This window comes from Leptonychotes weddellii, chromosome 2 (genome assembly GCF_054177405.1).
Source record: "Leptonychotes weddellii isolate Sample4059 chromosome 2, ASM5417740v2, whole genome shotgun sequence".
Taxonomy (NCBI): domain Eukaryota; kingdom Metazoa; phylum Chordata; class Mammalia; order Carnivora; family Phocidae; genus Leptonychotes; species Leptonychotes weddellii.
In genome coordinates this window covers 146,032,480-146,057,292 of record NC_138370.1, presented here as the reverse complement: position 1 = coordinate 146,057,292, position 24,813 = coordinate 146,032,480, and the positions used below count along the sequence as shown (strand labels likewise).

The 24,813-nt window shown below is 37.7% G+C and overlaps 1 pseudogene; it reads left to right on the top strand.

Annotated features, from left to right (window-relative positions):
• Positions 1–443: 443 nt before the first annotated feature.
• The window catches only part of LOC102742130 (nucleolin pseudogene), a 49,062-nt pseudogene continuing 24,692 nt past the window's right edge, over positions 444–24,813 (top strand).

Sequence of the window (24,813 nt, the reverse complement as noted above, 5' to 3'; positions counted from 1 at the left end):
TTTATTTTAAAGATTTTATTTATTTGTGTGTGAGAGAGAGAGCACAGGCAGGGGGAGTGGCAGGCAGAGGGAGAGGGAGAAGCAGGCTCCCTGCTGAGCAAGGAGCCTGATGCAGGACTCAATCCCAGGACCCTGAGATCATGACCCGAGCTGAAGGCAGACACTTCACCGACTGAGCCACCCAGGCATCCCATCAATCTGCCAAGTTTGAATGAACAATTAAGGATAAAGAATAGAATTGTTTTCTGAATGGATTCCAAGTATTTTCTTTATTCACTATATTGGTTACATAATTTTAAAATGGGAAATCTAGGTGAGACTCAACAGAAAAGTAAAACAAACAACAAACAACAACAACAACAAGAATTTAATGGTTTATACACTCTTTTGCCTTTTACCTCTGCTGGTTCTGCCAAGAAGAACTACCAAGCCAGTTGGACAACATGGTAACACATCCATCAGCTTGGAAAGAATCAAGCCAAATTAAGCATAACTGTGAATTGTATAGCCACGGTGAAAACAATGATATTTCTGTATACGATGTGACAGTTCAGTCAGAAACTGGAAACAGTTATGCATTTTATAAATGGCGTGGTAAAAGAGCTGAGGTACTTAATACAGAGAAGAAAATGAGGTAACTTGGAAAGAGCCTCTTGGGTGGGAATTCAAATTCACCATACCTCCCTAGTAACTATGTGATTTGAAAACACAAGTGATATTATAGATAACAGAGGTTTTAATCTACTGTTCTGGTGAAAGCGGGACAAAACTTACCAGTGACTATTGAGACTGACTAACATTAACAGGTATAAATATTCTGCAGTAGCCAGGGTACTAGTTATGGTCCAATTTATTTTCACACTCAGCGAGAAAGAACTCTATATCCTTATCTGTTTGCTTGACAAGAAGCTGGTATCACATTCTCAGGTGTTCCTATTTATGAATGATTAAGGACTCAAAGGGTCTATGTAATCCCAAAAGAAGTTCCATATGATTTCTCTTTCCAGCAAGAAAAAGCCCTCACATTCTTCAGTCCATCACTGCCATTGGTATCCTCAGTTCTAGCTCCCCCACAACTAGCTAATCAGATACTCCCAGTCTGTCCAAAATGGGGCGGGAGGGGGAATCCAGGATATAGCAAAATCTCCTTCCTGGATTCCATGTCCAAGGAGGGAGACATCACAAATGACAATGTTCTTTCTGGATTTTCTGGCTTTAGTTTTCACAGTTACAGCTCTAAGAGTGTGTCCTGGCAGGCACACTTCAGTGTTCAGCCATGAACAATCAGTCTAAAGTAGGATTTTTCTATCACAACTGAAAAAAGTCAGTAAAATAAAAATATGTGTTTTAAATATTGGCTTTCACTCCGAAGGAATCAATATACCTTCTCTTCACTCCTGAACACTCACAAGTTATCTTTTATTTGTAGGCTTCAGTAGCTCCAGGAGTTAGCTGTCTATAATTGACAACACACACCTTATTCTAATAGAATCCCTGGAGTATCACCTATGACAACCTGGTATTTGCTCTGGGTACATGGCCTTCCCAGCCAGTGGCCCATCCTACAGGTCCTCAAGAGCAGAAGCCACCAGAATGCTCTGGAGCCATGTTTGAAACTTGTTCCCTTACCTACATGTGTCTCTTTCTCTCCCCAGGTCTGGCCATGTATTTCTGTTGTGCACTAGTGATAGTGGGGATAAGAGAGATTAGCATGGATTGGAGGAGTAAAGGAGGGGAGAGCTTCGTAGCCCATCCAAATATGTGTTTAAAGTAAAATAAGCTATGGGTAGACCCACAGTTATTCCAGTAATAAATTCAAATCAGAAAGAAACGCAAATTTAAATATTGCTTTGTATTTTCCTCCAGTTCTTCACATGGATATATTAAGAATGAGACAATTCAAGAGAAAAAGAAGACAAGTTAACACAGAAAATGGTATACATGGCATTTGTTGGTTTTGATGTAAAGTAGTGAAGTTAGCAGGGAGGAGAGGGTAGGAGGAAAGTGAAGGGAGCTAAGATACAGTAAACGCTTACAAATTTATTGAGCTTAACATACTTTTTAAGTGATTTTGTCCTAACAAAATCCTGTGGAAGAAATAGTATTACACACATTTTGCATGTGAGGAAAGGGAGGCTCAGATAAGGAAGTAGTGTTCCCAGGTCAGAAGTGGGGAACCTGGGATTTGTACCTGGATGTCTCTGACTCCAAAACTCATACTCTTGTCATATCATTGCAGAACATACTTGGACTGAGAATAAAGAGAAGTTGGAAAAATGAGAGTAAGAGAAGGAAAGAAGAAGAAATTCAGTCAATCTTCAGCAAACCAAACACATCCTTAATGCCATTCTGCTTTCAGCATGAAGAGAAATTAAGAAGTATTTTCAACCTTAGTTGCTATTTCTAATATTAGAAAGGTGTCATATATTCATGTAGGGGGAGGCTTCCATGTCCTGTAACGTATTTTTTTTTTAAGTAGGCTCCATGGCCAGCATGGAGCCCAAAGCGGGGCTTGAACTCACGACCCTGAGATCAAGACCTGAGCTGTGACCAAGAGTCAGATGCTTAACTGACTGAGCCACCTAGGTGCCCCTGTCCTGAAATGTATTTTATCTCAAATTTTTTGAAATTAAAATAAATACAAAAACATCACATTTTATACAAAATGAATAAAATATATTATAAATATTAAAACTTTTTTAGACCAAACAATGTATTCTGGGCCCTAAACCTGGAAATGTCTATTGACCGTCATTTGTTTTCACTTCGGTGTCACATTACAAGCCATGCTTGGTTTCTATCCTGGGGAAAGGCAGGAATCTTAAGGCATTCATATTGTCTTCATGCCGAATTCTTATTGAGCATTTAACTCAAGCCTGAGGAAATGGCAAAGAGAGACCTAAAAATAATTCCCATACACTGTATTTCATTTGAAACTTTCCAGTGATCATTTACATCTTAAGACTAAAATTTCGAAATATTTTCTGTTAAATTGAAAGGCATCATGCCTACAATGTGAGGTTAGGTTTCTATTTTTCTTTGGCATTTGGCAACCTGTTGTACACGAACAGAATTCAAAGCAAGGAGAGAGTCATCTTTTTGTTGTTATTTCTTGAAAGCTCATTTTGCCGGATTGCTCCAGCGATAGTATATTTTTTTTAAATATAAGTCACATGTGAAGGACTTGAATAATGAACTGCTGCAGGCCTTTTTTGGTAAAATCATGTGTGATAGTTAACAAAGTGTTAAGAATGCAGTCTCTTTCTAAAGATCATACTAAATAGAATTGTATAATGTCAAAAAAAAAAAGAAGAAATCACAGCAAGAACTTATATGCAGAGGACTTAAATACAGGGAAATGGTCACACAAGAAATGGGATGGTGACAAAGACAAATGGAGTGGAGAAACAGTCCAGAAATTAGCCATGAAAGGAAGCCTGGACCATCTAATTAGGGAAGAGAAGGTGTTATTGGAACCCACGTGCTGTAGTCCCATTCTCTCCATCCTCCTTACCAACCAGGAAGCTGGAACCACGATAGACTACGGAGGAGTTGCAGGGAGGGAGTGAAGTACCCTGGCTTCTCCCTACCTCCCCATCTCCCAATAACTTTCCATTGGCTGAACCTGCTGTTGGAGGAATCTGTAAAATACAACCTGTAGGGACCAGGGGCCCTGTAATAGGAGCAAAGGAGGAATTGGGGGATTGGATTTGGGAGCAAATTGATCCAGGATCAGCACAAAAAGATATGAGGAAAATCACTTATCTATTGATATATGTTAATAAAGGTAAGATACAAAACATTTTAATAAACATAAAAGTCAAAATTGAGACTGTAATATTAATTGTACATATGAAAGTAAAGCTGAGTAAATAATTTTTTTTAAAAAAATAAGAAAAAAAGAAATAATAAAATGGTTTGGATAGTAAAAATAAGGCAACAAAAGGGCAAACTTGTATGTATGTTTTGAATTCTAGGATGGATAGAATGAATTTGGGTACACATTATTTGACATCTTCTGATTATGGAATTACTAGAAGAAGATTGATTATTCAAAAAGAGGAACCTTGAGTAGGATTCCTCTAGACCAGGGATCTGCAAACCTTTTCTGCAAAGGATCAGAGAGTAAGTATATCAGGCTTTGAAGGATCATACAGTCTCTGGTGGCAACTACTCAGGTCTGCCATTGTAATGCAAAGTCAGCTTATTGAGAAGACATAAATGAGTACGGCTGTACTCCAGTAAAGTTATTTCAAAAAATAGTGGATGGCTGAAATTGGCTCATGGACTATAATTTGCCAACTCTGCTCTAGAAAGATTTTTATTATAAAAAATATCATTTCTACTAATTTTCAATGGTTAACTTAAACAGAAATACTTCTCATATTCAGGCTCACATAGTGAGCTCTAGTTTCAGCCTGCTTTGGTTTGAATTCCAACTCTGCCACTTACCGCCTATGTGGACTTTGCTGAATCTCTCTAAGAAATTAGGTTCAACAAGGCACTGACCTCACAGGGTTATGGTAGAAATCATGAGATCATATGTGTAAAACACTTACACATCTAACAATAACGCCTGGCACATAGAAAGAGCTGTATTTGTATTTGCTGATCTTATCAATTCCAGCTTTCACTGTTTCATAGATATTTAGCTTTAGGGGAGTGTATTTACTTGAACTAGCACATATGATTAAACACATTTATCAGTAAAAATGAGGCAATGCTTAACATTTATTCAGCAAACTTTATTTCAATACCTGTTATCCACAAAGTTATGAATAAGTATAGCCAAATTACAATCCAGGACACTAAAGAGTTTATCCAGGCAGGGAAAATTATAGGATCCATCGGAACAAAATAGGACAATTCAGTGTAATTGTTAAATGCTGTGTAATTGATGCATATATTAAGTATGGCAGGTACTCAGAAGAAGGAATAAGGCAATTCACAAATGGCCAAGAATGCCCATGCATTAACTATGCTAATAAGTTAAATTGACTCCAGGTGTCTTTGTTACCTCCCCAGTGATCTCTATAATGGAATCACTTTCTTCATGATCAGCTTTAGTTGAAGAACTGGGTCAAATAAATAAACAGCAGAAATGTACACATATCCAAAAGTTCAATTTAGTACATTTTTTGAGCATCAAAAAAGATTGAAAGTTAGAGAAAAAAGGGTAACTGAAGCTTTAAAAAATGTCTAGTTCAGCAATTCCATTTTAGAGGTAAATCTGAGACTCAGAAAGTGCCCAGTGACACAAAGCCAGGGAGGGAGAGGACCAGGATCGGGGATCTAGTCCCCTAACAACCAGATCCCCTAATTTACATTTTAATTAATTTTCCACATCAATAGTGAATCTTTCTAAATTCTCCAAAATGTTCAATTTTAATATTCCAGAGATCGATTTTATTTTTTTCTATATTTCAAATAGGGGTCTCATCCATGTCAATTCAGCCAAACTGTTTTAATATCTCCTATCCAGGACTCCATGCTTACTCCTTGATAACTTATAGCTATAGAAAGACAATGATGCTCTATACAATTTAACCTGTGTATTTTACATGATACTGGGCACCTAAGGCATCATGATAAACATGGAGCTCATGGCAGAATAATCACAGCTGACCTATCACACCTAAAGGTTTTATGTATGCTCAATCAATGCCACTACTTAGATACCATTTTCTCCTCTTTGTTCGTTTGATAAATTCAGCCAGGATCACAAAGATTTTCTGAACTACCTTACTGGAAAGAAAGGTATTGGAATAAACTCGGTTATGCATTTCTCAATAAAACTAGAACAGTATAATAAATACCCACCACATTCACTCTAGGACACAAAATAACAGCTTGTTTCATCTTCTCATAATTTTTTTTAAAGATAGTTTGCTTCTGGTGCCAAGAAAGAAAGAATATCAGCTGCCACTTATGGTCTTGAAAGGATTAACTGTGAAATAGAATCTTTAATACAGAATGTGGCCAAAACAAGGTATACAGTAAATGTTATTGTTTCCTTTTATTATTTTGCCTTTCGAAATTCTCATCCTTTTGAAACCAGTGGTATTATTTAGATTCTATAGATAAGTGTCTTGGAGATAAAGCAAACAACAATTTGTCCCAATGATGACAACAAATTGAGGCAAGTCAATATTAGGTTCAGAGAATCCCTAAAACTCTGTTTAGAGATTTAACATAGTCTATTGTAAAACCATAAAAAACTCAGAAAATTTAGAATGAGAGGACATCACTGCACCATCCAATCTGTCATGCATTTAGGGAAGAATTTCTCCCTAAATAATTGCTTGCAACAAGTGGGACTGTTGGATTTTAAGTGGAATTTCATTCCCCTTTCTAGGCAAGCCTCCATGGTCTTTATTCCCGCCTCTCTCTAGAACTTACTCCGACGGGGAGCCGTATTTCAACACATTAAATAAAGAATAGTCTAATGCAAACTCTGCCACTATAATTCCCATTGAAACTCCATTAAGGAAAGAAAAGCTGTCATGTATAAAATCTGCTGATCCTTAGTGATGACTTGGAGGACATTTTTCCTTTAATGGCTTCATGCTTTGCCAAGCCATAATTCACTTATATTTCTGTCAACAACTTCATCAGTGTATGTGTTTGACTTTCCTGAAAATGACATTATGGCAACTTTCCTTACTATGCAAAGCTTTTGCCTTGACACCTCCATGTGGGAAAACAGAAGCTTTTAGTCAACTCTGCTGTGAAAGGAGACATTATAGAACTTGGCTCTTGTGTCATAAGAAACATTTTAGCTTCTTGAGCAACCCCAGGATGAAGTAGACAGAGAAACTGAGTGATTTTAACCACCAGAAACTGTAGTAATGCCCCTAAGCAGCTTTTCTTGTGTTGCTTTTGCAGCTTTAAGAAACTGAAGTCTAGTGGATCTTCAGAGTTAACTAAGTCATGAGATTATTGATATAGGAAGAGAATAAAAGGGACTAGATTTGTTCTTATTTATTTTTAGCCTTCTAAAATAATGTAGAAAATATTGAAGTTATATTTTATAGGTTGTTTGCCAACAAAACTGAAAGAAATAGATCCTTCCCTAGAGAGTGGATTTAAGTAAATTAACAGTGGAATAGAATTTTGCTATTGCTATATAAAAAACCTTTATAGACTAAACATATATGTTTGCATGTATATATATCCATACATATATATACACACAACCTATAGTATATGTATATGTTTATATATACATGCATATGTATATAAGAGAATACACATACATACAAACACACACTCACATTTGTGTGTTCATCTGAGAGGAAAAACCAGTTGCCAGAACTGCTGCTGGGACATGGTAAGAAGAGTCTAGGACTTATGCCAACATTTAGTTCCATGTATCACGATTGGGTGGGAGGGAACTGGTCAAGCTGGACTTCGGAAATTTGTGCCATGACTCTTCTATTCAGATATGGATACCCAGAAGTAAGACTATCCTTCTTGCTGCCTGTTTCAGAATCTTCAACTTTTTTCTCTAATGAGTTGCTCCCAGAAAGAGCTCAATGTGTGCATTAGAGAGCTAGAAGAGTAGTTGAGGCACTATTTGGACTAAAAGAGAACACAGAGTAGTTGAGGAACATCTTGGAATGAGAGCATTCTTGCTTGTCAATGACTTATAAGAATAGCAACAAAGCTATGAGACCCAAGGGAGGAACAACATATCTAGACCATCAGAAGTTGCTATTACCAAATTGTGCTAGAGTCAAGACGCTATGAGTAAATCCTAGTAGGATGTCCGTCTATGGAAGAAGGCCTCCATGGTCCTCACTATGCCTACAGGAATATAATATTCCCACAGGTGAAAAGGGGTGTTTCATCTTTGGTCTTTGTGGGGTTTCCAACCCACAGAGCTTGAGTCAAGGATTCAGGTGCATGTGTTTTATTGAGGAAGGAATGAGAGCTCCACAACAGGCCAAGGAAAGCAGTTTAGGAAGGATGTGGTCTCATCAGGAATCTAGCTTCTGCCTGATTCCAAGGAGAGTGCTGGAGCCTGAATTACCGAGGTGGACCAGCTTTTTAGCAAGGAGGAGTCTTTTGTATCTTTGCGTCATTGGCTGCAGGCTGCTCTGGCTGGGGGTACAGGAGAAAGCACAGAGAAAGAGGCACCATCTCCCCAGCAGGGTGGCTCCCGCTGGCTGAACAAAACTCTCCAGAGAAGGGTGCAGCTGTGGACTATAAGTAGCTAACATGTAGAAGGGGACCAGGGCAGGGTACTAAAAGCATACGCTACAGTTTTCCATTTATGTACCCTCATATTTCTGGTGGAATAAAAGATTATTTTAAGTTCCTTTTTGTTTTACTTTTTCCTACAAAATTATGAAATAGTGTCCTCTGGGTCAGGAAATATTCTAATTATCTTATGTCTCGCAATTTCAAAAGGCCATGATAATTTTTATTTTAATACCACAGATTTATCAGTCTTACCCTTTGAACTTTTTTTTTTATTATTATTTTTCTACCTGTTTTCCCACTGTGAAATACCCTTCAGTACATGGAGAAAAGTCAAAACTTTCTCCACTATGGAGGCATTCTGGAGGCCTGCTGGTCTTCTTTCTGAGTCATTGTTTCTTCTCAGTATCGCTAAGTTTGAGTGTTCCCTGTGTCATTATGAGTTTTGGAAAATGAAGACCAGAGGTTTGTCCAAACAAACATAAAATAGATACAAGTTGATTAGCCTTTGGACGAATTAGGGGAATCTGATCATAATCTCACTTGGGGTTTAATATTATTATAGTATTAGGTATAGAAGGCCTTGAATAAAAACTAAAATTATATTCGTGATTATAGTTTCTTTAGAATTTATAGAGGAATGAATAGAATATTTCTTCCTCTTATAGATTGGAAGTTCTGACTAATCAAATTAGTGACTGGAGTAACAGTCAGTTGCCCACCAATATCTCCTACTAGTTCTTTGCTGAAAGTACTCCAACTTTGTTTGAGGTAACAACACAGCAGGCCCTAGGTGATAGGTCTTAGTGGATGTAAACCAACCGTGACAGTTAGTTTCTCAGTTTTCTGTTTCCTTTGTAGTTTGGGGTGGCCATGTCACTCCCTCATGAGATTGAGATCTATGCATAATTCTTCTGGGCAGTTTTGAAAAATACATGCCTTGGTTCCTTCCCTTTTGCTCCTGAGTTGCCCATGTTACATCTGAAACTTATAGAAGCAATTTGTGACTATGGGGGAAAGACTGAGTGAATTACAAGGGCACTGAGTTGTATAGATTAGTTAAATAAATGGATATATGAATAGATAGATAAATAAATAAATTAATTAATTAAAACTGTGATTTGAGAGAAGTAAACTCCTAATTAAGTCCACCGTGTGTTAGGTTTTTCTTTTACATGCAACTGAACACATTCTTAATAGGTATTTAACAGTTTAAGGGCCGGGTATCTTGTTGCTCTTCTGTGGAGCATGGTATAAGATGCACAAAGGAAAGATTAGTTACAGTTTATACAGACATTCTATGGTTTCACCCAATTTTAATTCACGGCATGTCATCAACACATTTGGCATTTTTCTTGCTTCTGTATTTACCATTTTGTTATGGGCCTACTCCACTAGAATGCAAGCCCTCAGAGCATGGACTTTGTTGGTCCTATCTACTATTACATCCCCACTTCACAGAAGAGTGCTTAGTGCATAGTAAACATTATCCTATGATATCTTGTTGGTTCAACAAATGCATTCCCAGCCCATGTCAAGGCAGAAACTAGGACTCAGAGTGCAATGCAGAAATATTTGGCCCCAGGCTTGAACAGTCAGAAATTCCACTTTCAGAGAGTAAATAAAATAGGGTCAAAGAGGGGAAGGTGGGGTTTGGGTTGGAGGAGGAATGTAGCAGAAGGACAGCTGGGACTGGAGAAAAAGTTGTGTAGGTAGCAGAATCCTCCAAGTGAGAAAGGGAAATAATTTCCATTCCAAAACCAAATGGGATGGACTCACAGAGGAGCTGCCCTCGATTTTAGTCACCAGTCTTTTGACAATTTCTCATCTTAGGAAAGTCTTCTGTTTATCAGACCTGGGTAACTGTATAAACTTTGAACAGAAAGTGGCTGTGAGTAGAGTTTAGAAAACCTTTCATTCCTTCAATATGAGAATTTGATCTTCAGTCAAATTAACTTTTAGTTCTTTAACTTCTGTTAACTTTCTAGTTCTTTCTCTGAAAACCTGATAAAGATGAAAAGTCAACTATGTTACTAGACAATATTGCTTATGGTTTAGACACCCTTTTATTGGCAAATTTCCTTAGGAATAGGATAAATTATAAATGAACTACAAATACCTGATGGCAAGGCCATATTTTGGGCTTTTCTGAATGCGATGATTCTTAATGGTGCACATCCCCTGTAGGAATCCTGAAAAAGATGCCTGTGGAATTGGTACAAAGGATAAAAGCCTCCTGCACCTGCCAAGTATCATTCCCATGCACTTGGACAAAACAAAGAGGAGGGCGTCTAGATGGCCATGTGGACCATTACACACAGCTGTAAGGATTTCTACACACACACACACACACACACACACACACACAAACACACAAACCTGATGCTGCCCTTCTCCACACAACAGCAGTATATTATTTTAGTTATTGTGCCTCGAGAATATTTTCTAATATTTAGAAAGGCAAGTTGTTCTGAAGGAAAATTTAATAAAATATTATGACCTAGATTATGGTGAAACATCTCTCCAAAGCATATTTTTCTTCCATAAGCCCTTTCTTCCTCTACATCTAGGACTCATGCTGAAGATCTTTTCCCCAGATCGAATGAGTCTCTTATGTCTTCAGTATGTGTTTGCCAAGTTAAACTGGTGATCTCTATCTGTCAGCAGAGATGGGGCTTAAAAATTCCCCAAATGCAATCACCTACTTCTCCGTGAGTCAACTGGTAATTCAGAGCTCCAGGTTTTATTCTTACCAATATCTTAGTCTACTTTGACATAATGTTTAACATACTGCTAGCATTTTTTTTGTAATTGACAGACCCTCGAGTGGTTACTGCCCCATGTAGATGACCTAGATTATGTGCCTACAGTTTCTCTTATTCCAAGAATTTGGTGGACCATATGGCCAGATATGCTTGGCCAATGGTTTTCAAACCGTAGTTTGTGGGTCATGAAATCAGTTTAGTGGCTCACAAGCAAGGTTTGTTTATTTGAAGAATGTAAAGTGACAGAACAGAGAAGAAAATCCGACATCACCTAGCATGTAGTGAGAATAGATACTGTCTTGTGAAACTTTATTTTAGTCATGTAACCCACACAGACACATTCTTATGGACTGAATTGTGTCCCCTTCAAATTCATATGTTGAGGTCCTAACCACCAGTATCTTAGAATGTGACTGTATTCGCACAGTCTTTAAGGAGCCTTTAAGGAGATAATCAGGTTAAATTAGGTCTTAAGGGTAAGAATGTAATACAATAAGACTGATATCTTTATAAGAAGAGGAAGAGATACCAGGGATGTGTGTGCATTGGGGAAGGCTCATTAAGGACACAATGAGATGGTAGCCACCTGCAAGCCGAGGAAAAAGAGGCCTCCGGAGAAACCGAACCTGCTGACACACTGATCTTAGACTTCCAGCCTTCAGAACCATGAGAAAATAAATCTCTGACATTTAATCTACACACTGTATTGTATTTTATTACAGCAGCTCTAGCAAACTAATGGACACATTCATATTTGGTGTACTGGGTCACATGTAAGGTGTGTTTGTAGAAATAGGTTGTGGTCAAAGATGTTTAAAACCCCCGAACTAGGGCACGTGGGTGGCTCAGTCAGTTAAGCGTCTGCCTTCGGCTGAGGTCATGATCCCAGGGTCCTGGGATCGAGTCCTGCATTAGGCTCCCTGCTCAGTGGGGAGCCTGCTTCTCCCTCTGCCTGCAGCTCCCCCTGCTTGTGCTCGCTCTCTCTCTTTCTGACAAATAAATAAATAAAATCTTTTAAAAAGTGGGCTCCACTTCCCACCAGCTGTTTCCTTTAATGGACTCCACGTGTAGGATTCCCTGCTGGATGTGCTCTCTTTTCCAGAGGAGCAAACTTTCTTTCTCCTCAGGGTTGTGGTCAGTCAGTGTTCTAATCCATTGGGGTGGAATACCGTAGACTGGGTGGTTTATGAATAACAGATTTCTTGCTCACAGTTCTGGACCCTGGGAAGTCCAAGATCAAGGAACTGGCAGATTCAGTATCAGGTGAGAATCAGCTTTCTGACTCAGAGATGGACATCTTCTCCCTGTGTCCTCACATGGTGGAAGGGGAGAGAGAACCCTCTGGGGTCTCCACTAATCCCATTCCTGAGGGCTGCATTCCCTCCCAAAGGCCTCACCTCCAAAAGCCATCACACTGGGATTAGGTTTCAAGCTAAGGATTTTGAAGAGAATGGGAGCATTCAGTCAGTCTATAGCAGCCAATTGGTGAAACAGCCTCACTGATCCTCATGCCTGTCTCCTCTGCCACCATCTCCAGGTCTGAGTTTTCAGGCAAATGCTTTAAATTAGGAAACAGTGGCTCTTTTTTTTTTTTTTTTTTTTTAGGTTTGGCTGTTCTATTGATGGCCACTCTATCGATGTATTGAGATATTAAGAATAATATGATCATTTGTACCTTTTGTTGAATTTTTCTGTCTTTAAACTATGGACTGGAATCATGTGAGTTAATCTGCATGAGCTAAAAATTGGCTCTTGGTTCTTAGTGCATACATTTCGACACCCCTGTGAGGAGAAAGCTGGGCAAGGGTGTTCTTCTGACAGATTATATCATAATATTGAAGGACATTAAGTTGTAGTCTTCTGAAGTCCCAGCTCTTTTCCTTTGGAAATGCTTACATCTTTGGATGATTTGGATGTTTGGATGCATTTCTTCTGAAACAGAGAGAATGCAGAAAAATGCTTAAGGTATAGGTTAGTTTTAACAAATTATTGATTTGGCAAATTATTGATACTAATATCCAACTAACATCAGAAAGAATGACATTATAAATACTAACAAATTAAGCTTATTAATTTGATATGTGTCCTGGTAGCTGCACAGAACAGATCATTAGATGTGGTAATGTAGAGTTACATTTTTCAATCTATTCAGTCTTGCAAGCAACAATATCTAAAACTGGAAGCACACTGAGTTACATTTAAAATGTATGACCTTAGCTTTAACTGAGGATCTCTGAAAGAATCCCACATTCTAGAGGGTTGTTGACTATATTGTTTATCATCTCTCAGGGTTCTATTATGAAAAATTTTTTTAGAAAAGACTTTTGGGAAGAGCTTTGTTTTCCCTAAAAAACAGGATATTTTCCCATGAAACATGAAAGCCATGTGCCATATGTCTAGAATTATTTCTCCTGTTGTCCTTTAGTGATCAGGAAGCTTAGAACTCTATTGCTAGCCCTAATTTTTACTGTGTAGATCCTTATGCTATAGATATATACACATAATATATATTTTATACATGTGATATAAAAACTACATTTTAATATATTAAATATATACCATTATTTATATTTATTATTTTCCTTTCCTGTTTTTTCTTGTCTAATTTGTATTTTTCTTTGCTCTGATTTAAAAGTATATACATTTATTTACATTTTACTGTTTTATTTATATAATTTGTGGAGGTATTTAAGATATGTTAATTAAGGTGGGGTAGAAGTAATAATAATAATTTATTTGGTGAGTATCTATTGAACCAATCTAAATGCATAGCACAATTCTAGGTGCAAAATATCTGCAACAGATAATTTTTACTTCTAATACCCTACAGTCTAGTAGAGGGAAATAGATATGAAGCAGATAAGTCAATATACAATGTGAACCAATATTGAAAATAATTTACAGGTGATCAGAAGGAGGGTAGGTAAGCGAAATCTCTAAGATTATCTAAACGGCATGACAATGAATTTGGATCTCCTTTCCTGCTGATAGCAATAAGTGGTAAACATGTATGTTCTTTTGACTCTTAACCTTTTAACCTTGTCTGTATACTTTCCAGGTTTATTGCATGCGGTTTTCATTTTTAAAAGCTGCAAATAACTTTTTGATGTGGTTGAGTAATAAAGATGGTATTAGACTTCTAGAGCATATACTAGAGTGTTGTTTCATAATTCTCAGTCATTCACAAACTAATGCCATGGTTCCTGTTGAGTGCGTGCAATCCTGTTATTATTTATTTTTTTTTAGAGAGGGAGAGTGGGAGAGTTGGGGGAGGGGCAGAGGAAGAGGGAAAGAGAGAATCCTAAGCAGGCTCCACACCCAGCGTGGAACCCAGTCTCACAACCCTCACAACCCTCTCAACCCTCATGACCCGAGCTGAAATCAAGAGTTGGACACTTAACTCACTGAGCCACCCAGGCACCCTGCCCTCCTGTTATCATTAAATACTAATTTTAAAAATCAATTTATTTTTTATGTAAATAAATTTGTTTTAAAAAGAAATGTTACTACTGTTGAGGGAAACAACATAAAACAATATAAAAGGTAGACTATAGCTGTAAAAATATAAAATAAAAACCAATGTTTTTAAAATTAAAATAACTGAACTATAAGTAATACTGATTCTAATAAATTTTACAAAAAATTTCCCCTGAAAATATCGCTCAGTTAGAGCTCTTTATGTTTAGTTTATAATAAAGAAATATTCAGGTTGATTAGGTTGAGATGAAGATAAGCTTTTAAGGCAAAAAATAATTTTTTAGTGTTAGTTGTTTTTTTTTTTAAAGATTTTATTTATTTATTTGACAGAGAGAGAGAACACAAGTAGGCAGAGTGGCAGGCAGAAAGAGAGGGAGAAGCAAGCTCCCCGCCAAGCAGGGAGCCCGATGCAGGGCTCGATCCCAGGACCCTGGGATCATGACCCGAGCCGAAGGCAGACGCTTAACCGGCTGAGCCACCCAGGCGCCCCTAGTGTTAGTTTTAATAGAATCCCAACACAATGGTACAGATCATTGGAAAGAACTAAAGCCATTTAACCACCCTCTCTGTTAAGATTTAACACCCATAGTTATTTTTCCAAAGAAAATGATGCAAGTGACTTCAAAATAGATTTTTGTTTGATGAAGTCATCTGATGTACTCTTTCACCGGCTTAATTTCTGAATAGGTCAAGCTTTGGAAAATAAAGGAGAGTAATGGCAAATTTCTCCTTATTCATGAATTATTGTGATCTGGTTTGGAAAATATTAATATAGACCACTTATATTATCTTTCAAATGCCTCTGCATAATGTTCATAATACATTTAGTGAATTATTCAGATGAGTTCATTAACAAGCCTTTTAGACACCAAAGATCCAAGCCAGCTCAATAAAACGATGTACTCCATGGCTCAGTTTCTCAGTTCTTTCATTTACTTGTTCTTACACACAGAATGCTGATGTAAGCCTCTCTTGTGAGAATAACTGTAAGTTGTTCAAACGGACAAATACATCACTCCATGTACATTAGCAAAACCAGTGTCGGCTCCACAAAGCACTGGTACAACTGATGGTTTTCCCCAGAAGACTTAATGTTCTTCTTACAATTCAAACAGATGAATAAAAATGCCTCTGCATAAAAGCCAATGAGCCTCAGTGTGAAACAGTAGTTTGCATTGATAGTCGTCTTCGTAAAGCTGAGAAAGAAGTTGGGAATTCAGTGCTCCATCCTTAACCTGACTGATGATTTCAGTGGATTTTATTCAATTTTGTCTCTGGAGCCTGTATACGTTTGAATCTTGGCTCTATTAGCAGGACTCTGTCTTATGAGCAGGATAAACTTGGGCAAGTTAACATTTTTGTAACTAAGTTATCTCATCTGTAGAATAGTGGTAATAATAGTGTCTAGCCCAAAGAGTTGTCAGGAGGATTACGTATACTGGTAGACATTAAGCTCTTAGAATAGTATTTGGCATATTGTAAATGTTGTGTAATTGTTTGCAGTTGTTTTTACTCATTCTTAATATTCAGTGTGTTAAAGACTGAATTGTGTCCCCACAGATTCACTGAAGCCTTAACCCGCAATGTGACCGTATTTGGAGATTAAGGTTAAATGAGGTTGTAAGGGTGTGACCCTAATCCAGTAGTACTGCTATCTTTATAAGAGGAAGAGATGCCAGAAATCTCTCTTTCTCTCTTAATCCTTCCAAGCACAGAGAAGAGACCATGTGAGGACACAGTGAAGAGACTATCCACAAGCCAGGAAGAGAGCTCTTACCAGAAACTCTATTTGCTGGATTTTTAGGATCCAGGACTTTGAGGAAATAAATTTCTGTAATTTCAGCCACCCTGGTTTGTGGTATTTTGTTATGGCCACTCTAGCAGACTAATGCCCCATGCTTACTTTCAAAGTTAATGTTTCCTTGTGTATACTACAGGAAGTAGATTTTCTTTCAGAAGTGACAATGCAACATATCAAAGCAAATAAAACACATGTGCTTATAGAAATACACAATTATGCATCCATACATATGGTCTATATAATTTGAAAGCTCTATTTTTTGAAATAGCGATGGCCAAAATTCAATAATCAAAGGTTTGAATCATTCACAGGTGGAAATGACCAGGATACTATAGCTACTGAAGTAGTTTGCGTAGGTAAATTCCACAGGCTTTTAGGAACATCTGATGTATCATTTAAGACATAGTCTGTTGTTCTGATTTAGCTATACTTTATTGTATATTTCAGTTTTTGTAATGGGTTATATGTTGCTTTTTTTTTTTTCTCTTTAACTATATCTTAAACATTTTAGGGTTGGAACCATATTTATTTTTTCATTATACGTTGTATTAGAGTTCTAGAAAGAGTTAGAAATTGTGATGTCAGTTTACTTTGTACTCGAGGCACCTTGGGTCCCTGAAGTATATCTGACTCATGTGAGATGGCAGGACTGGTAAAGTTAGATCTTCCGTCTTTACCTCATAACACTTTTGTGTTTCTCACAAAATTGGCACAATGACATGCACAGTTAGTATTTAATACATTTTGGTCATTCATGAGGAACTACTCTTTGAGGACCCAGTTTGTTTCGTATACTGAGTCAAAAACTGAACGTACGAGATAAATTAGCAGCACTCCTGTCTTTTGGAGCAGTATTCACAGTTTAACTCAATCATAGTTTTAGTGACATTAGTATCAGGATATCCATAAATATATCTGACTTTAATTCTTCAGTTTATGCATTTTTACTCTGACTTTGTTCACCCTGCAACATTTTATGGATGATGAATTGGTGGAAAGTGATCGCACTTATATACAGTTTCTACAAGTTATTGATTTATTTGACCAAGGGTACAGAAAATTAACATGAGTGAATTGGAGGTACCGAGCAATAGATGAATATTTCTTGAATCAGCTTTTTCCTGGCACGTCAGCTCACTAATCTTGTATACACATTCTGCTGAGCCCCTCTACAAATGTAGGGTCTCTTTAGAGTTGAAATAACAGCTAAATTCTTCCTATGTCAAAAGCCATTGCTGTTTGAGGCTTTCCAAGTGGCGTACTGCAGCTGGCTCATGCCCGCTTGTGAGAGAGGAGGACCGTTTGCGAGCTAGTAAACACCACCATTATTAATAAATAAATTATATACAAAATTACAAAAATAAATTATATTCAAAACTTTGTTAGGTTTACTCTAATAGTCACATCGAACACTTACAAACTTAGTTGCATTAAATAAATTGTACTCAACAGTCATCACTTCCTTTTTACTACTACATATTTGCATTATCTGTACTCTTAAGTGACATTATATCTATTGTATCTCTATGGTGGGAATACTATATAATGGTGTGCCACTGGGTTTATAACCTGAAAGCATCTATGGTGTGGGACAATTTACACCACAGAAATTGGGAAACTCCACAGTTGAGGATTTGGTCTACTGTTTTGTTGGTTGTCTTGTCGTCAGAAAGTAATGAAGAAAATGCCGATAAAATAAAATAACCTTAAAATTGTGGCATTCTGTTATGTGTTATATTATGAAAGGCACACAAAAATTTTTGAGGAAGCATCCTTTCAGTATTCAAAACTATTGTCTGAGTCAGGAAAGGTGTCACATTACTTACAGATTAGTAATTCCAATATTCATTTTCATTTATCCTCCTTGTTACAAAGCCCAAAATATCAGCCAACATTCATGTTAGAAGTGTACTTGTTCATCAGTTGCAACCATAAATTGGCTACAGATATGAGTTTGGCAAAGATCACTGAAAAAAATCTATGATAGTTCTTGGTTATACAGAACCAAGAGTAATATATATTTTACTATCATTTGTAATATACTAATAAAGAGTAATGTGTATTTTACTATCATTTGTAAATTGCGTGCTAAACACCCTTAATATCAGTAAAATTCATAATAAGCAAATATATATATGTATATTTATACACAGACAAATACACACACACACACACATACACACACACATCTCCTCTGCTGGAAAGATGGTTGTCGAACATTTACCAGCACACCACCAACGGCCATACCTACACACTCCAGATAACTGACTTTTACATATGTAGTATGTTATATACACCATTCATGTATGCTGTATTATTTATACTATTACATATGCTATTAATATAAAATATAATCAATATTTAGTGCTTTAAAAAATAAAATATTTGGGGCGCCTGGGTGGCTCAGTTGGTTAAGCGACTGCCTTCGGCTCAGGTCATGATCCCGGAGTCCTGGGATCGAGCCCCACATCGGGCTCCTTGCTCAGTGGGGAGCTTGCTTCTCCCTCTCCCACTCCCCCTGCTTTTGTTCCCTCTCTCGCTGTGTCTCTCTCTGTCAAATAAATAAATAAAATCTTTAAAAAAAAAAAAATAAAAAATAAAATATTTGCCAATTTGTCTCTTCATTTTTTAAAAAGATTTATTTATTTATTTATTTGAGGGAGAGAGAGCACGCGCAGGGGGAGGGGCAGAGGGAGACAATCCCAAGCCAACTCCCTGCTGAACATGGAGCCTGAGCGGGGCTCAGTCTTACAACCCTGAGATCATGACTTGAGCCGAAACCAAGAGTTGGATGCTCAACCAACTGAGCCATCTGGGAGCCCCTAAGTCTCTTCATTCTTGAATCAAAGTTTGCACCGGCAAGAGCACTTCTTTTCCAGGAGGAGAAAGCAGCAAAGTTTATGCCAGGTGTCCCTGGATCATATTTCTGTCAGCCATTTGTTGGAATCTCCCAAATCCTCTTTTTCCATAGTCTTACTCTTGATTTTTTATTTCATCTCAATGTATCTCAGTACTTCTTTTACTTGATTTGGGCCAAGAACCATGACCACAAATCCATTTGCCTTCACTTTCCTCCAAACCTCAGACAACCATAGAATTAGTACTTCTTGAAGCAATTGTCAATAATTTAGAATTTCTTAATTATTGATGCCTCATCAATTTTTCCTGGAAATGGTTTATTGGCAAGTAAACAGAGACATTCATAAATCATAAGACCATGACTCATGGAAGAGAATCTCCATAAATTTTTTCAAGTGAGGAGGGAAGCCATTAATAATTATGTTTCTTGGGTTGCATATTTTAGCATGTTTTTAGTGTTGAGTGGTTGTAAGTCATCCTTCCTTGCCAGGATGCAGAAGGCAGTTGGATGGATGCAGAAAACTGTGACTATTATAAGTAGGGTTAGAAGTAAATTATTTTAAACAGGATTTGTGGAGCAATACTGCAACTCTGAGACGAGTTAAAAGGTTAATGCCAGTTGCACAGCTATAGATTGCTGAGTTTTAAATTATAGATAAACAAATGTGCTGTGTTAGAATTTTCATATAAAAAGGGTTATTCAATTTAATACTGGATTTAATAAAACATTTCACTTATTAAAAATCTATTGTATACATTAGAAACTATTTAATGAATTACAGTAGTATTTCATGCAGTATTAAAAATGTCCCGACTGAATAAGCTAACAACTTTTGATTTGGAAAAGTATTGTCTTCACAAGGTACTAGAGAAACAAGGCAGTATCACATGAAAGGTACCTATTGGTTCATGCCAAGTTAGAGCTACAGATAATGATACTATTGACTGATAATTGTTAATGCATAAATGGTATTTAAAATATACTAGGTGGTGTTTTAGTGTTTTACATATAGATTCTAATTTAAGCTTCAAAACAAGCCCAACAGGAGTTAAGGTCTTTCTGACAAACATAGTCACAGACAGTACCTATAATTTACATAAATTTACCATATCTGCTAAGGTCTGAACCCGGATGGTCTGGCCCCAAAGTCTGTGTTCTTAATTCTCATTCTATATGCCCAAGGCAGAAATTCCAATTGTTCCTCCTCAAGAGCACTGGTCTTTGTGAACAGTTCAGGTATGGATTAGACTTGGGGTTGGATAAGATTGAAACCCTGTGTGTTGAACTGTCTATTTGACATTTTACCCTGAAGAGTAATGTACCTTAACAAGATTTGGGATGAGTGATGGTCGTTCCTTTCTTGGAAAATTGGAAAATGGGTATTTTAAATGCAGGCATGTTCCTAGTCAGATCAGTTTTTATAAAAGAATATTACAAAAGTTAGGAATCTGGGTACTTAAAACCATCTTTGTATAACCTCTGGAAGGTTGCATAGGTCTTAGTTTGAAGAGCACTGATGTATTAGACCCACCTCTGCAATATGTGGTTCTGGCATTTGGGCCCAAGTTTAAGGTCCTTATTGAGGCAAACTTTGTTCTAAACAAGGATGCTCCTGGTTCAAGAGTCATCTTAATTATCAGAGGTCTCCCATCAGGCACTCCAGGCTAGGTTAGCTACCAGGCTGGACTCACTTATCTACCTGCCTCTTGTTGTCACTTCCATAATTCACCGTCATGCCATATTGGAATACGGTGCTGAGTCCTGGTTAAGGTTCTTCTAACAGCCTGTACATTTCTCCTGTTACTGTGCCCAGGAAAACAGGGCTCAAGCTCTGACTTTCTTGGTGTCCCCATACATATCTGGGTATTTAAAACAGTCTATTCAAGGTATAGTCTGAAATGTGGAATAAAGGGTTGGGAAGAAAAAGACACTGGGGTCTGATCAATTCTATCGCTTTTCTTTCACAATTTCTGGGATGGAAAAAGTGGACTTAGTGTTTCTGCATTTCTCTGCATGACCTCCCTTCTAGCTTTGGGCAGCAAGACTCATAGCCTAGTTTTTATAGAACTAAACAGAGGCTGGGGCATAGGAGAGACTTAAAGCATACTTGTTGAATGATTGCTTGAATCAGTGAAAAGATGATTATATGCAGAAGTAATTGGTAAAATCTGATTCTTCATGCTTGGTTGTAGGTAGCTATTATAATAGCTCTCAAGACTATTTCTTCAATTCCAAAACCCTACACTGTTAGTGAAAATGTGAAGCACATTTCATTACTAACAGGCCAAACCAGTGATTCCCATACTACCTCTCATCCATTCCACCATCCTATCTCATCATCCAGAAGGAAAGCTTTTGGTGATTAGCCAGAGGTTATCCTCATGGAAATGCAAAAGAGGCAAGCACATTCATATATTTTTAAAGCTCCCATTAAAATTTATCTACTATTTAATTTATTTAAACTATATGGAATTTTCATAGTTAATTTATCAATTAATTTAATTTCTGTACTATGGAGCAGTTATTTTTGGCATCTCAAACTCAAATGGCAGAACTAGAAATCTTGCTCTTCCATTCTCAACTGCTCTTTCCTTGGCTTTCCCCATCTTGGTCAATGGCACCACCATTTACCCAGTTGTTCTGTCCAAACACACAGAAACCATTCTTGATTTTTCTTTCCTTCATCTCTCACACCCAACCCATAATTCAGACCTGTCCGTTTCACCCCGAAACTTCAAAAATGTACCTTGGATCTCAATCTATCTTTAATCATATCTTGACTGCTTCCAGGCTAGATCTCAGTCACCATCTTTTCTTCACAGTATTGTTTTCCTAACTGGACTCTAACATAAGCACTTCACACCTGGTTACTCTGTCCATTATCCAATACCCTTCATTGCAGTCCTTATGGTACTTGTCATTCTCTTAAAATATGTCATGCTATGTATTTTTTTCTCTGTGTCTTATTATTTTTGTCCTACTATCATGTCAGCTCCATGAGAGCAGAGACCTTGCCTGTATTGTTCGCTGCTGTGTCTCTATTGCCTAGAGCAGGTCCTGATGCCTGAGACTCAGGGTATAGTTGCAGAATGAATAAATGACCAAATAAGAGAATCCTGACAAGAAGGGAATACCTTAAATTTTTTTTGAACAGAGGAATCGTAGGATCAAATAATCCAATTTTGTTAGGTCATTCTAGCATTGGGAAGATTTGGAGATGGGAGGTGAATATGGAGAATATTGTAATATCACAGGTAAGACATGCTGGTGGTCTTAACTAAGGTAATGGTGTAAAAATAGAAAGAAGGAGGTACACTTGTGGAATGCTTATGAGACAGAACTGATGGGACTTAAATGGTTAGATGGGGTCAAATTAGGGAAAGGGATGAGGTTGGGGAGCGGGCTAGGTTTTCCTCTAGGGGACCTGGTAGTGCTGAGACAGGGAAACTGAAGGATTCCCTAAAAATCTGCTTTTTGCTCCTTTTCTTGCTTCTATTGTTGCTAGGACCTGCACCCCTCCCCGCCCCCCCCTCCGAGTTTACATGCCCTATAATGCAAATAGCATATGCCCTCCTTATAAGGGACAAGGAGTTAATGATTTCTCTAGAATAGAAGACATCTAAGGAAGGACCAGGTGAGAAGGACCGGCCAAAGTCATCATATGTGTAGCATATTCCAGACCATTGGCGTTAGACATCTCCACGCCAAGGCCCCCTGGCTCCAAGAAGAACACCTGTGCCCGCTTCTTTGTTCTAACCAGTTTCTAGATGCCTGAGAGGACACACACACCAGACCACCATCCTCAATAAAAACCCCCAGACCCCGAACAAAGACAAAACTCATGCTCTTTTCCTTTCTGAGTCTCCCAGATGCCCTGTCTGTATCTCTCTCTAAATCTCCTACAAACTCTGCTCTCATCTCCTGCTGTCTCGTGTTTGATTTCCATCCTACAAGAAGCCGAGGACCCTCTTGGCTGGTCTGGCAGGACCCCCTCGGGTCTCTGGAACTGGCCTTCTAACATCAGTGCTGATTACTGAGATAAGGAATACAAAAGACAAGACACGTGGGGGTGGGGAAGATTCCATTATAAACGACATCTTTGAAATATTTCTAGAACATTCAGTTAAAGATATTTAGAAACCGGTTGAAAATAGAGGCTCTGAATATAAAGAGAATGGCTATAACTGGAGGTTCAACTTCATGAGTCATTTGCTTAAATTTGGATGCTGACATTAGGCCAACCAAGGGGAGTATAGAGGAGGGAGGAAGAAAACGTGGTAAGTCTTGGGGCTGTTAATATTTGAGGGGTGGGATGAGGGCGATGATGTAGTAAAGGACACTGAATCAATGTTTTCTCTCAACAACATTTCAAATTATTCCTTTTCATGTACTCATTATTTCATTCAAATTGAACCTTTCTGAATATGCTCTGTATTTTCTCTCACTGGCATTTTCCTGTTTATCATAGAGTTTCCTTTTCCAGGGATGCTTTTCCTCCATTTCCACTCAATTAAATGGTGTCTGTTCCTTAATGCCCATTGTAAATATTTGCTTTAGCCTTTGAACTTGCTCAGATTTCTCTTAGATTGTGCATTCTCTGAGAGAAAAGGCAAGTCTTCTTCCACATTATTCTATGAACATGGCAAGTTTTCAATGAATATTTAATGAATAAGTCTGTGGTAGATTGCATTCATATCCTTAATTCTTCCCTCCTCCCTGTATCGGTGCCTTTTGCCATGTAATTCTGCAGTGTTTTTCCACTCTGACACTGGCCTCATCTATGTGACTTTCTTTGGCCAACGTTAGGCAGAAGTAATGGTATGCCTAGACCTCAAGAGACCTCGAATGTTTCTGCCTGCTCTGGTGTTTCCACCATCCTCCTGAGAAGGATATGCTTGGGCTTGTTTGCTAACATCCCAGAAAAAGGATGTGGAAAATCTTTGTGTCACTCTAGCCACGCCCAGCATGGATCATTGGAACCTGCAAAAGCACGAGAAATAAACAATTACTGTTGTATGACATTGAAGTGTCATGATTATTCGCAATGATTTTATGGCAGTGATTTTAGAGCAATGAGTTTATGGTAATAGCTAACTAATGTAATTTCAGAGTGGATTTTTTAATAGAGAAAGAAAATCGAGTTTCTGCAATTTTAGAAAAGAAAAAGTACCCAATGACAAAGGATAGAATCTCCTATAACACTATGTAAAGAGACTTTTTAAACTAGCTTGCAATAACTAACATATTCAAATGAGTGTTGTCCTTCAGAGACCTCATCTATGAGACTATTCACTTATTTTAATCATGTTGCTATAGGTTAAGAATTTCTCTTTGTAAATTACTTACACAGTTAGTGTTAGAATCCGTAAGGAAAATCTGGGTTATTTACTTCATACTCACATCCTGTGAATACAGAAAACAATGCTACATTTTAAAGCTCATTAACACACTTGTGGTACAATAATTGGATGCTGACCCAGACAGCTTGTGACTCCCTTAGCTTGATTAAACCACTGACAAACGTCTTCCTCACGCTAGGCCTTGACCTCCCTTTTCCTAGAGCATTTACTTTAGAAAACTTGCAATTGTAATTTCTTTCTTTGCGCCTTTGAGATATAAATTCTCAGCCTCTTGCCATTTTTACAACCCAGGGAATGTCTTTGTCAAGGACCTGAAAAAGGTGCCCGGGTGGCTCAGTTGGTTAAGTG